General features: G+C 33.3%; 1 protein-coding gene and 1 non-coding gene across 5 annotated transcripts in view; one reads left to right on the plus strand and one right to left on the minus strand.

The window, feature by feature from the left end:
- The window catches only part of CADM2 (cell adhesion molecule 2), a 1,101,138-nt gene that overhangs the window by 272,140 nt on the left and 815,936 nt on the right, over nt 1–13,062 (minus strand). The window lies entirely within an intron of this gene.
- Nucleotides 696–804, plus strand: LOC132012670 (U6 spliceosomal RNA). Its single transcript, XR_009402674.1, has one exon. It is a non-coding gene; the product is annotated as a U6 spliceosomal RNA (small nuclear RNA).

Raw genomic sequence — 13,062 nt, forward strand, 5'->3', positions numbered from 1 at the left:
CACCCAGGCGCCCCGAGCATGTATAGTTTTTCAAGAAAAAAATTAACTTGATGAATTGTTCACATTCATATTCATAAAGTTGTTTCTTTTCCTACTCATACAGATCTTTAAGTATTGCAATGTGGAAAAATGAAAAGCAAAGGAAATAATTTTAAAATGAAAAGGAAACTACATCTCTCACAAAGCATTATGAAAAAATAAGAGAATTTTAAAATTACTTTTATAACTTCAAAAAATGCTAACATGTAATTATCATGCGTGTCTAAATTCATTTTATCTTTTTAGAATACTGCTTTCAGGGTGAATGCGCAAGACCTAGATATAACTGACTAGCTTTACTTGGTAACTGATGAACATCTGAGAGGCAGCCTTCCAGAAAAAAGAAATTTATGACCACAATCACAGTCTGGTTCACAGTGAAGCTCAATCACGTAACTAAATTCTAAATTGAGATGTCAACCTGGAGGAAATATTCTGGAAAGGAACACACAGACGGTAGGACTCTTCTGAAGACAGGGTGAGGAATATAGTGCTGACTGTACAATAATCAATCTTCTGAAAGCAAAAAAAAAAAACAACAACAACAACAACAACAAAAAAAACCCAAAACAAAAAACCCACAATGGGTGGGACATAACTATTTAAAATTGAAGATCTTGAGGCAAACTTCAACCTGAGACAAAAGAGGGAGAAAAGTGCTCTCACTTCAGCAGCACATATACTAAAACTGGAATGATACAGAGAAGATTAGCATGGCCCTGCACAAGGATGACATGGAAGAAAGGGGAAATGATACCTATAATTTCCATGTCACCCTGTAGGTCTTAGAATGTCCATATACTTAAAAAAAGTAACAAATAAAGTTGAATTATGATACATTTTAGAATATTTAATAACCTCAAGGAAAATTTAAAAGTCTAATAACATTGCCAGGAGCAAATTAAATGAAAAAATGTAAGAAAATAGAGCAAGCATTATTAAATCCCAACTTTAAATATACAATTGCCTAAAAAATACAAAATACAGCTAGCAAAATAAGGTAAACATAGTAAGGAAAGGTATAAGTGAGAAGACAATTAGGACTTCAGTCTGGTTTTTATGCTAGCATTCCCTGATTCCAAATGAAAAAAATATATACAATCAAATTAATTGTTGCCTAATATATTGTTGTGAATTAGTGATTTCGCTTAGTTGTAGTAGATATATTTCAATAACATCTTTCTTTTGGTGCAACATACTTGCATACTCAGCAAGCATAAAATCGTATTGACTATTAGCCAAGTTGCCTATAGATTAATGTTCTGTTCATATCTTATTCTCTGCAGAAATTTTAAATAATTGCATTGGAACATTGAATAGAGATGTTCATGTAAAAGAGCAACAGAGATTCTATTTGAATTATAACTCTTTGGATTAAGGGACGTAATATGAAATTTTGAGATATCATAGATACAAGATATATCAAAGAAAAAATATGGGGCATCTGGGTGGCTCAATGCGTTAAGCCTCTGCCTTCAGCTTAGGTCATGATCCCAGGGTCCTGGGATTGAGCCCCATATCAGGCTCTCTGCTCAGCAGGGGGCTTGCTTCCCCCTACCCCTTTGCCTGCTTCTCTGCCTACTTGTGATCTTTCTCTCTCTCTGTCAAATAAATAAATAAATAAATAAAATCTTTAAAAAAAGAAAAAAAATGATATCAAACATGACGTCCAATAATATGCAATCAGTTCACATTAGGCATATGAACTATACACATAAACGTATATAATGTTAAGGGTTTCTGAAAAATTATCTTTACCTTCATAACAGATTTTGCCTATAAAATATACTTCATGACATTAATTTATTCAACAAATACATTCTTTGTGCCAAGAATGTGCTTAAAATAGTAGAAGCTAGAGATAAAACTATGAACAGGCTAGAAATGTTGTAAAGTTTTGTCTTTAGAACTTACAGCCTAGATATAAGCAGTAAAACAAGAAAACAGAAATTTATACAGGAAAGCCTGGCTAAGAAGGTGGTGAAATTTCAGCTGAAACCTAAATGGGGAGAAAGTCCAGCCATTTAAAAATTGCCAGAGGACAAAATGTTGGAGAGGGGTGGTCAATATTCAGAAAGTAAGTTACCTGATATAACAGATCCTAAGCAAGAGGCAGGAAAGAGGTTGACTAGTGAAGAACTGAGAACAAGACAAAACAAAAACCACTGAGTCTGGTGCATGAAAAACAACAGACTTATGGTCCAACACAAGGTAAGAAAGAATGTCAAGGTCAGGTAAAATATAAATACATAAAAATGCAGGGCTTTTTATGTCTTAGTAAGGAGCTTACACTTATTCTAACATGCAGTGGTAAGACACTGAGGAAAAAGACTCAATATACACCCCTAGAAGACACTGTTTTTTCTGGTAATAAATCATTATTCTTAAATCAAGGATTTTTAATCTTAGAAATGAATCACTGTAAAAATAGTATTTATAATCAAGAACCTTATTGAGAAAATATCAAAGAATTCATTAAATTACTGGATAATCTGTGAAGGTAACTAATCTTTTTTTTTTTTAATCTTACACTGTAAATAATCTGTTAAATGACTTTTACTGACTTGAGTTTGTACCAAAACAGAATTGTTACCCATAGACCCATATCCCCCTGACTCTGAGAGACAATTTATTCCTTATGTCCACTCTGAAATGTCATTGCTTTGGGAAGTGCCTTGTGATTAACAATGGAGAATTTCTGCTTTATTGCTTGTTTTAAAAGCTGTAGTAGTATCTGGGAGACAGGAAAGTATTGCTGGTAAACTCTCTACGGCTGTACACATTATTTTTAAAACAGTGTACTTTCTCAAAGATATATTTCCCTGAATGGAGAACAACACCATGCTTTCAAATAAATAATGAGTTCCCAAAGGACTGCAATGGAGGCAATAAAATATTTGAATTTTTCTCCTGTATACGAGTGTCTTTTATAAACTTTATAAAACAAATTTTCCTTTGATTAATATAATAGAAAAGAGTATTTTCTGTTCTAATAACAGCATTTTTATGCCCAAGGAAACTATTAGTATGTGAACCTGAGACATGTAGAAAATTCTTGATAGCAGAGGCAGAAACTCATGTTACTTTTAATTCTTTAAATGGCATATGATATTGCTGTGGACATAGTGGGCATATATTTTTGAACACATGAAACGTGTTCAAAATGATACCACCTGAATAATGAAGTGTTGATCAATATGTGGTAACATATAAATCAACTTGGACTATTCCCTAAGGAACAAGTTCTCTTTTGAAAAAAAAAAAAAAAAGTAATAACACAGTGGTTAATAGGATGTGTTTTTTACTGTTTGATCATTTCTAAATGCACAAAGATTTCATTAATGTTGATTTCACCCATCTTGTCCATGTTTACGTGCTTTGATGTTCAAGTCCTTTGTAGTGCCACATTAGATCTAGGGGAACACTGCCCTATGAGAGCAAGTGGAGACTGCTGTGGGAAAATATTAAAATGAAACTTGATACTTTGTATAGATTTGTACAGATAATTCAGCTCAAAGAATTCTACTTCTGATAAGGCAGAAAAAGAATTAATGCCATCTTCTCATATCTCTTTTTGGGGTTACTACATTTGTAATCTGTTAATAGAAAATTATAATGAATTGAAATGTTTCAAATGGAAATTATTAAAATTAAACTTCAATAAAACAAGTTGAGATGGAATTGAAAATAGTTCAACTGATTCCTTATATTTTAAGAATGCATGTTCTGGAAAAATGGTTGCAAAATGATAGCTGAAAAAAAAATATTGATAGCAACACCAGTGATCCCTCCCTATGATATTGGAAGGAAAGGGTTAACAGCTGGTTCTTGGTCTTTCCTTTAGTTTCAGGGAAAGCCTAAAAAGTTGGCTCTTGGTTGAAACATCCTTGCAGTTCAAGGAGTTCACAGATGTATATTGGATCCAAATAAATGACAATTGGGGAGGTCCTGTGTACTAGACTATGCACCTACATTTCAGAGTTGGGAATATTTATTGAATAATAAATGAGGATTGACTAAATGACCTTGTACCAGAGAATGGGAACTGGTGACATAATCTTGTGAAGGCTGCATGCCTACTAAGTCATCAAAATTGAATAGACTCCAGGGGTCTCTGAGTGGCTCAGTGAGTTAAGCGTCCAGCTTCTGCTTAGGTCATGATCCTGGTGGGGTTCTGGGATCAAGCCCAGCATTGGGCTCCCTGATCAGTGGGGAGCCTGCTTCTCCCTCTCTCTCTGCTGCTCCTCCTGCTTGTGTTCTCTCTCATGGTCTCTCAAACAAATAAATAAAATCTAAAAAAAAAGAAAGAAAGAAAGAAAGAAAGAAAGAAAGAAAGGAAGGAAGGAAGGAAGGAAGGAAGGAAGGAAGGAAGGAAGGAAGAAAGAAAACTGAATAGACTCTAGAAAAGCTTCTCTGAGGTGTGGTACCTAAATCAACGCAGTCTAGTTTTGGATAAGGAGTAACTGCACACTCAGAAGCATTTCAGGAAGTCACAAAGCTTTGCTAGTTCTTAACATCCTTTTTGGGTCACTTGTCTTAGACCTTTGGATCCATTTGTTGTTGGATATAGCCTGTTGTGTCTCATGGATATTATCATATCCATGAAACCAAGAATTGTGCTACTGCTCTAGTAAATACCAGAATTAACCAGAATACCAGATTAACAAAAAGTATCCTTTCTGCATAGTCTATCTGCTGAGGTAAATGTTCGTCCAATAAGAACAGAGTAGTCACATTATTCATGCTCAAAACTATTCCTATTTGTTCCTGTTTCCTTTCCAGACCAGAATGAAACTAAACAGACTGCCATAGTTCATGAATTCTACATATAAATTTGTGCAACAACTGATTTTCATTTCAAATTCCTAGTTTTATATGCTTTGACAGATCTGAAACCAAAGATATATGCTGTGTTAGATAGATAGATAAATATAGATATAAAGATAAATATAAGATATGTATTTTTCTCTATATTTAATATATAAATAAAATATATATTACATGATGCATATTATTAGTAACAGCTGATACCTCGCATTGCTTAAATTTAGATATGCATTGACTGCTGTGTTTTGCAAAAGTTTTAACACATCCTTGGAAGGCACAGATTTTTCAACTTTAGGGCACTGAATAGGATAAGCCACAGACTCAGAGAGCATTTGTAAAAACAAAACAAAACAAAACAAAACAAAACAAAATTGCAAGTGTATCAGGTATTAGCAGCAACATGGCAATAAGTTTACGCTTCTGAATACAAGTATTTCTGAAATGGCAAATGTGCGTGGTTAAAAATCAATAATTACATTTAGTAATGATTCATTAAGTTTATGTTCAGGACTATAATCCCAAATCTCACCATTTATATAATTGACCAGCTAAATTAAAGGTACCTACAAAGATGACTACGAAAAAAAAAATGCAGTACATAATTTTTTGACAAACTTTTTCTCACCAAGAACAACAGCTCTTCACATTAAAGGGTCAAATCTCTGTAAGAAAAGTTCTAAATGCAAAGAATCCATCATTACTCAAAATTGAAAAATGAATGATAAAATTCAATAAAATCTGCTATTTGTTACAATTTGAATTTCATTAGTACTAAACTCATAATTTATAATGCCATGATAGTTACTTTAAAAATATATAATGTTTATTTAATGAGGGAATTTTGACATGTAATATGCTCCCTTATTTTTTCTTGATTAAGCTTGTGCAGCCCCAGGGCACAGGAAATATCGACTCATATGGCAGGGTTGATAAGCATCAACTCTCCCTGCTGACTTGGGCCAGCAGGCTGCTCATGAATCCAGCAGATGTTTCTGCTATCTGGGCCAATGGAAACCTTATGGACCTTTTTTCCTTCATCTCCTCCCAGGAGCAAATGTTAACACAGCAGAAATTTGGATGGATGCCAAATAGAAAGCAGAAGTGTTGGTGAGAAAATAGGGTACACTCTTATCCATAAATAGTGGTCATCAGTGGTTTGAATTGAGTATTAAGCCATTTTAATGGCTTATTTTTGTGCATTAGCTACTTCATTTAACCAAATCCCTATAAACACTTCTGTTTATAACATAATACAACAGCATTTGTCCAAACACATAGATCTAATCCTTGAATATGCTAATTGTTTTAAGATACAAACCAGAAAAAAAAAAGAATCTGAATATAAAAAGTAAGACAGTTGTTTATTTCTAATATTTTTCTTATATGAATGGAAAGCTACCTAATTGTCAGCTTACAAATTACTCAACTTAATTTACATTTTGTTGATGTCATGTTAAAAAATAGCAATAGCAGGCTCAGTTTTGATAAGAATTACCAAGAAAAAAAAAACAATTAAAGGATTAATCTTAGCACTCTTTATTGCATATCATTCTTGTTTAGCTGAATTTTAAATATATACTTTCAAGAACCCAGTCTGATTAAACTCCCATAGTTGTCCCTTATCTGTGTCTCTATCAGGCCACCCACACTGACCCAGTGAAGTGTCCATCAGTCTTGTAAGATTTAGATTTTATTACCTATATTCAAATTCTGTATTTTAGAATTCTCTCTTGCCTTTATGTAGTTTTCTCCCCTAACCAACACATTAATTTAAAGGGAAAGTTTTAAGAGGTGACACATGTTACTGAGACTCCTAAACTATGTATTGCCCCCATTTATTATAATATAACAGGATATATTTCCTACTGACACAGGGGTAAAAAGTTAGGAAAGAAATCTGAATAGAGAAATAATTTACTATTCATTAATTTTTCTTATTCTAATATTATTTATTGAACACCTACTATGAGTAAGACATGTGACTTACTCATAAACACAAGTGAAAAGAACTAAAGTGTAGAAGCATACTACATACATAATACTTGATAGGAGTTGTTTTAATAAGGTCAACATTGACAATGTCCTATGATATACTCTATCCACTCAAAAAGCAATGTTGAGTAGGTACTTGATAGAAGACTTGTTTTCATTTGTTTCCATGATTACTTTAGAAAGGGCATGTCTTTCTGAGTGAAGTAGCAATGTGTAAGTAGCTAAGAAGTATTGGCAGTATTTTAAAATGCTTCCTGTGCATGGCACTTATAGGTGTCATAAGAAAAGACACTCACTCATATAACTATCCAATGCCAAACGTTTAATAGTTTTCCCCCTTGTACTCTAATTGTCAGAAATGTAATTTTAAAATTCCTTCAAGGATTTTGTGGGTATTACTTAGCTTTGTTAATGAGAATAGAAATTCTGGTCCAGAAAGCTGGCAAACATAGCCATGAGACAGAGACACTATAGAGATTTAATTGCCTACAAAAGTATTCTTTGCAAGCTGTGCAAACACTCCTTGCTTAAATAAGGAATCAAGATGATGGAGATTTTACATCTTAGTGAAACAACCACAGACACAGTTTCTGGTTTTTGTAATGAAAAAAGCCTCACCAAATAGGCTATCTTTTCATTATTTATATTGTTTTTGAAAAAGAAGACTTTAAAAATCTTTCAGAAGGCTCATAATTAATGAAATAACATAAAACAAAAGAATCAATTATAGGTTCATACATACGTCATATAAGACAATCAAAATATTGTGTGTTATTAAAGAAATAATGGAATATAGAACATAAGGGTGGAGAGAAGCACTTAAATCCATATTCCAAAATTAACAAAATCATTCTAATTCTAGTTATTGCCCTAATAATCCTAGCATATATTAAGTAATCAAAACTATATGTTTAAAATAGTCAATTATTTCAGTATTAAAATAATTTGTGGTTTAAAAATAACAGCAAGATAGAAAAGAATGACAGCAAGAATTAAAGACCAACTGATGAAAGACAAATGAAAAGAAGACATGAGAATCACTTTGGTTTTCCAGAGAGATGAGAGAATAGATGGTGGTGTCACTAATTAAGATCTAGGCACAAAAGGAAAAGCAATGTATCTGTTAATTTTTTTCATTTTAGCAAACCACCCCAAAACAGTGCCACACATCAACTACCATTTTTGTAATACACAGTTCTGTGAAGTGCCAGTTTGTATTGGGCTTCACTGGACAGTTCTTATAATCTTGGCTGTGCTCCCTCAGACATCTATGGTCAATTACCAGTCATCTGCTTTTGGGGACTCTGCTTCTGGGGATAGGCTGGCTGTCATCTGGGATGACAGGTGGTGACTGGGCTTGATATCATGGCTCCTAGCTCGCAAGACAACAGCCCAATGAGCAAGCAGTTTCCAAGACTCTCAAGTTTGTTTCAAGTCCATTGGCCAAAACTAGTCACAGGGTTAAGCCCAGAATCAATGTAGAAAGTGACCACCCAAGCGAACAAATGTAGGGTAATGTGAACAAAACAGCAGCTACTGGACAGACTAAAGTAGTTGATTATTGAAGAGAGAATGGTATATCTAAAGGCAGGGGAGAAATTAAGAATGAAAGTTTTTCATACTCCAAATATTGCAGGAAAACCAAGTTTATAGAAGATCAGAGTCATGTTCATGGGGAGTGACCACCAATATGACTTAGGGGCTTTGCCATAAAAAGATTAATTGAAAAAAATGAAAGGAGAAAGCAGAATGCAATATTTTAGAAAATGAGAGGTGATCAAATGAAGATATTAAGTGTAATGAACACCTTTGAAGAAACTTGACAATGAGATTAAACAAAAGTGACTGAAGAGAGAATACAGAATTTGAGGCAGATTTTTGTTGTTTTATTATTTACTTCTTTATACAACTTAGTAGCAATTATGCTGTATAATCTTCATTCTGATTTGGATGACTTCTGTCTGCTCTATGGAAAATTATTTCATAAATGTTCACTTTGATCCACAAGGCAGATTGAAAAGAGCAAGAATAACTAGTACCAGTATTTTCCTACTTCAGGAAAGGCATCTCAAAACAGGTGCTTATTTTTAGATAAGTAGTTACTGTTATTTGTTGGTCAGCACAGTCTTATTTTTTTTTTTTTTAATAAATGTGTTGGCCTGATGTCCACACTTTTTTTCTCCCATTGCAATATTAGCAAAACTTAAATGAAAATAAAAATATAACATATTATAAAGGTAAATAAGAGTACACCTCACCTCACCTTACAGATTTCTCTTAAATAGTCTTGATCTTTATTTTGGAAATGTTATTCATTTTTAAGTGCTGTGGAAGCCCAAGAAATACTTTTTTTCTTTATGGTACATTGATAAAAATGCTACTGGCCCACTAGATATTTCTCAATCTCTCACATCTTTACCAGTATAATCATTGTTAACCTACCTGTTGTACTATTTACTTCTGTTCTTAAAATAAATAATTAAGGAAATCTAATAGAAAACATAAGGAAATAAATGCAGTTTCTCATGGACTAATAATCTTCACAAATGTACATATGTCCACTTTTCTTTACACATATGGTAAGAACACAATATCTACAGATGTGTAGTAGCATATAGAGAATAATAAAAAAGATGCTCAGGTTGAACAAAGGAGAATTTAGTCATGGTATGATTGTTTCTGAGAGTTGCCTTACAAATATGAAGTCATCTAAAAATAAATTTTATGTTTAAAAGAAAACATTGACTGCAAAAAAAATCAAATTATATAAAAGAACTCACATTCTCTTTTGATAAAAAATATGACCCATACAGGGCACCTGGGTGGCTCAGTTAGTTGAGTGGTTGCCTTTGGCTCAGGTCATGATGGAGACTTTGGATCTCGACCCCGTATCGGGGGCCCAGCTCTATGGGGAGTCTACTTCTCCCTCTGACCTTCTTCCCTCTCATGCTCTCTCTCACTGTCTCTCAAATAAATAAATAAAAATCTTTAAAAAAATATGACCCATATATACCTATGGTTATGAAATACCTAGAATCTCCTTAAGTATTCTGCTCATAATCTTATAAGTGGACAATGGCTTAAGCAAAATTCCATCTTAGATTTAACAGTGATTAAATCTAATCAAGTCATAAGTCCTCTTGTGCTGAAGGAAAGTATGAACTATCATGTGCATTTGGCAAGAGGGATTTATTTATGTATTACACAATGAAAATAATGTGTATGAAGAGAGTGTCCTTAAAATGGCATGCAGATATTTCTTCTCAGATGGCTCCCCATCCAGATAGTTAAATGCACAAGTAAAAATGAACTGCAGGGGCAGCTGGGTGTCTCAGTGGGTTAAGCCTCTGCCTTCGGCTCAGGTCATGACCTCAGGATCCTGGGATCGAGTCCCACATCGGGCTCCCTGCTCAGCAGGAAGCCTGCTTCCCCCTCTCCCTCTCTCTCTCTGTCAAATAAATAAATTCTTAAAAAAAAAAAAAAAAAAAAGTGAACTGCAAAGCAACTTTAGGAGAAAGGGAACCTGAGGCTAAACAAGTAGAGCAACAAGTAAGATAAAACAATAGGAGGTGAGTGCATCATATATACATATATATATATAATATGAATTATAGTAATAATAAAACAATTATTTCTATGCAGAACTGTGTATATATACATATTGATGCTGAAATATTCCTTCAACAGGAAATAGAAATGGCACTCTTTCTAAATGATGATTTTCAGTAAGTGCATTTTTTTAATAATTTTTTATTTTTTATAAACATATATTTTTATCCCCAGGGGTACAGGTCTGTGAATCACCAGGTTTACACACTTCACAGCACTCACCAAAGTGCATTTTTAACCACCAAATAGTAAAAACACATTAACAATTCTATTTTCATCTTCTTCTTCCCCCCAAACTTTCCAAAAGATTTTCTCTTGCTAGAGTTATGCTAGCTAAATTAGATCCCATCCAAGTGGATATCTTAGATCACTTTCTTGATCTATCTGATATGAGGAATTTGAGAGGCAGGGCAGAGGGTTGTGTGGGGAAGGGAGGGAAAAAAAAAATGAAACAAGATGGGACTGGGGAGGGAGACAAACCATAAGAGACTCTTAATCTCAGGAAACAGACTGAGGGTTGCTGGGGGCTGAGGGGGAAGGTTAGGGTGGCTGGGTGAGTGCTGTGAATTGTGTAAGACTGATGACTCACAGACCTGTACCCCTGAAGCAAATAATACATTAAATGTTAATAAAATCAAATAAGAAAGAAACAAAGAAACAAAGAAAGATCAATAAGAATTTTCCTACTATTCTCTGGCTGAGGTGTTAAAGGGGTTAGAATCCATACCTATGCATACTTTGCCAAATGCATATGGGATGGGATGAAACAATAGTGAGTTCATCCACTTTGATTTTAAAGTTTGCTTCCTAAAGATTGTTCATCATTTCTTGTGGTCCTAACTCCTATTTCTGTTCTAAATTGGGACACTTGAAAATGTATTCTACAAATTAGTTTGGCTATAAGTTTGTCAATTTTTTTTTTTAATTTTTAATTTTTTATAAACATATATTTTTATCCCCAGGGGTACAGGTCTGTGAATCACCAGGTTTACACACTTCACAGCACTCACCAAAGCACATACCCTCCCCAATGTCCATAATCCCACCCCCTTCTCCCAAACCCCCTCCCCCCAGCAACCCTCAGTTTGTTTTGTGAGATTAAGAGTCACTTATGGTTTGTCTCCCTCCCAATCCCATCTTGTTTCATTGATTCTTCTCCTACCCACTTAAGCCCCCATGTTGCATCACCACTTCCTCATATCAGGGAGATCATATGATAGTTGTCTTTCGTTTGTCAATTTAAGGTAAGTTTTTTACTGAGCACTGATTTTATACATTTTTATTGAATGATGTAAATTGTGGGGAAACTATAATGAAATTTTATTTTAATCAGAAATATTGGAATAGGAAGGCAAGACAGTAAAAAAATAACTAAGAAATATGGGAAAAGGTGAGAGGAGAAGAACCAACCATGAAAACATGAGTTTAAAATACAGCAAATAAGCTCCATGCAACTAGACACATTAGAATGTCATGAGAAGAATGTCATAAGGAATTTATTTATGAAAATGATAATGCAGAAATACAAAAAGAAAAATTTGCATAAGTAGATGAAAGTTAGAGAAAGAAATATATGCATATTTATGTACACTTTGGAAATATAATAAGCAATGAATTTGAGATGGTTTAAAAGGAAACATGAATAAATAATGTATAACCTGATTTATACTAGAGGAACAAATAAACAGGAATGAATTAAATTGTGATTCAAAGACCATATCAAATCAAGTCATATTATTTAGCAGAACTTTCAGGCATACAAAGATATATCCCATTTTTCAAATACTTTACATATAACAAAAGTTGTATGGGATTCATATTCCTCTTTCAACATGGGAATCTTTGAGTAAATAGATATAATCAACATAATTGGTAAGTAAAAACGATTACCCCTGGGCATTTATTTATGAAAGATATAAGAAATTTAAAAAATTGTTAAAAATGCTTTACCACTTATGTTGAAATAATTACGTTTTCCTGATCCACAAAATGTAGCCCCTCTAAGTAAAGAGCAGAAATAAGTTCAAGATGTATATTATTGTCATCAACAGCATGAATAAAAGTAAGTCATAACTTTTAAAGTAAATAGATAGGGAATGGCAAGGTGGAAATTTAAAACTAGATCTCATATTAAATAGTTTTCTATCCTGAAACAATTTTTTCAGGGTCCACTGTATGTCAAACATTATAACAGGCATGGAGTTTTAAGATGATAATAAAAATGAAAATGATGATTTGAGTTCAGTAATGCACATGAATTTGAGAGATCCATGTAGTAGTATTTAATAAAACATTATTCTTTCTCTTTCATATTCTTCTTAAGACGAATGTCCTTTTTTTCAAATCTTAAGTGCCACCAGGTCTCTTTTATTATAAACAAGGTAAAGATGCATTTTTTCTATCAATACATTTAATGTTCTCAATACAGAAAGACTACACTAAACCTAGAATGAATGATGCTTTCCCATTTGATACTTGTTATTAATGTTAGTTAATTAAATAAAAACTTATCAATTAAAACTTCATTTTCCTGGAGTAACAGTGGTAAAGGCAAAATTATGATTTTACTATGAAAATCGCTTATATATTTTCATT

Source organism: Mustela nigripes, chromosome 2 (genome assembly GCF_022355385.1).
Source record: "Mustela nigripes isolate SB6536 chromosome 2, MUSNIG.SB6536, whole genome shotgun sequence".
Classification (NCBI taxonomy): Eukaryota; Metazoa; Chordata; class Mammalia; order Carnivora; family Mustelidae; genus Mustela; species Mustela nigripes.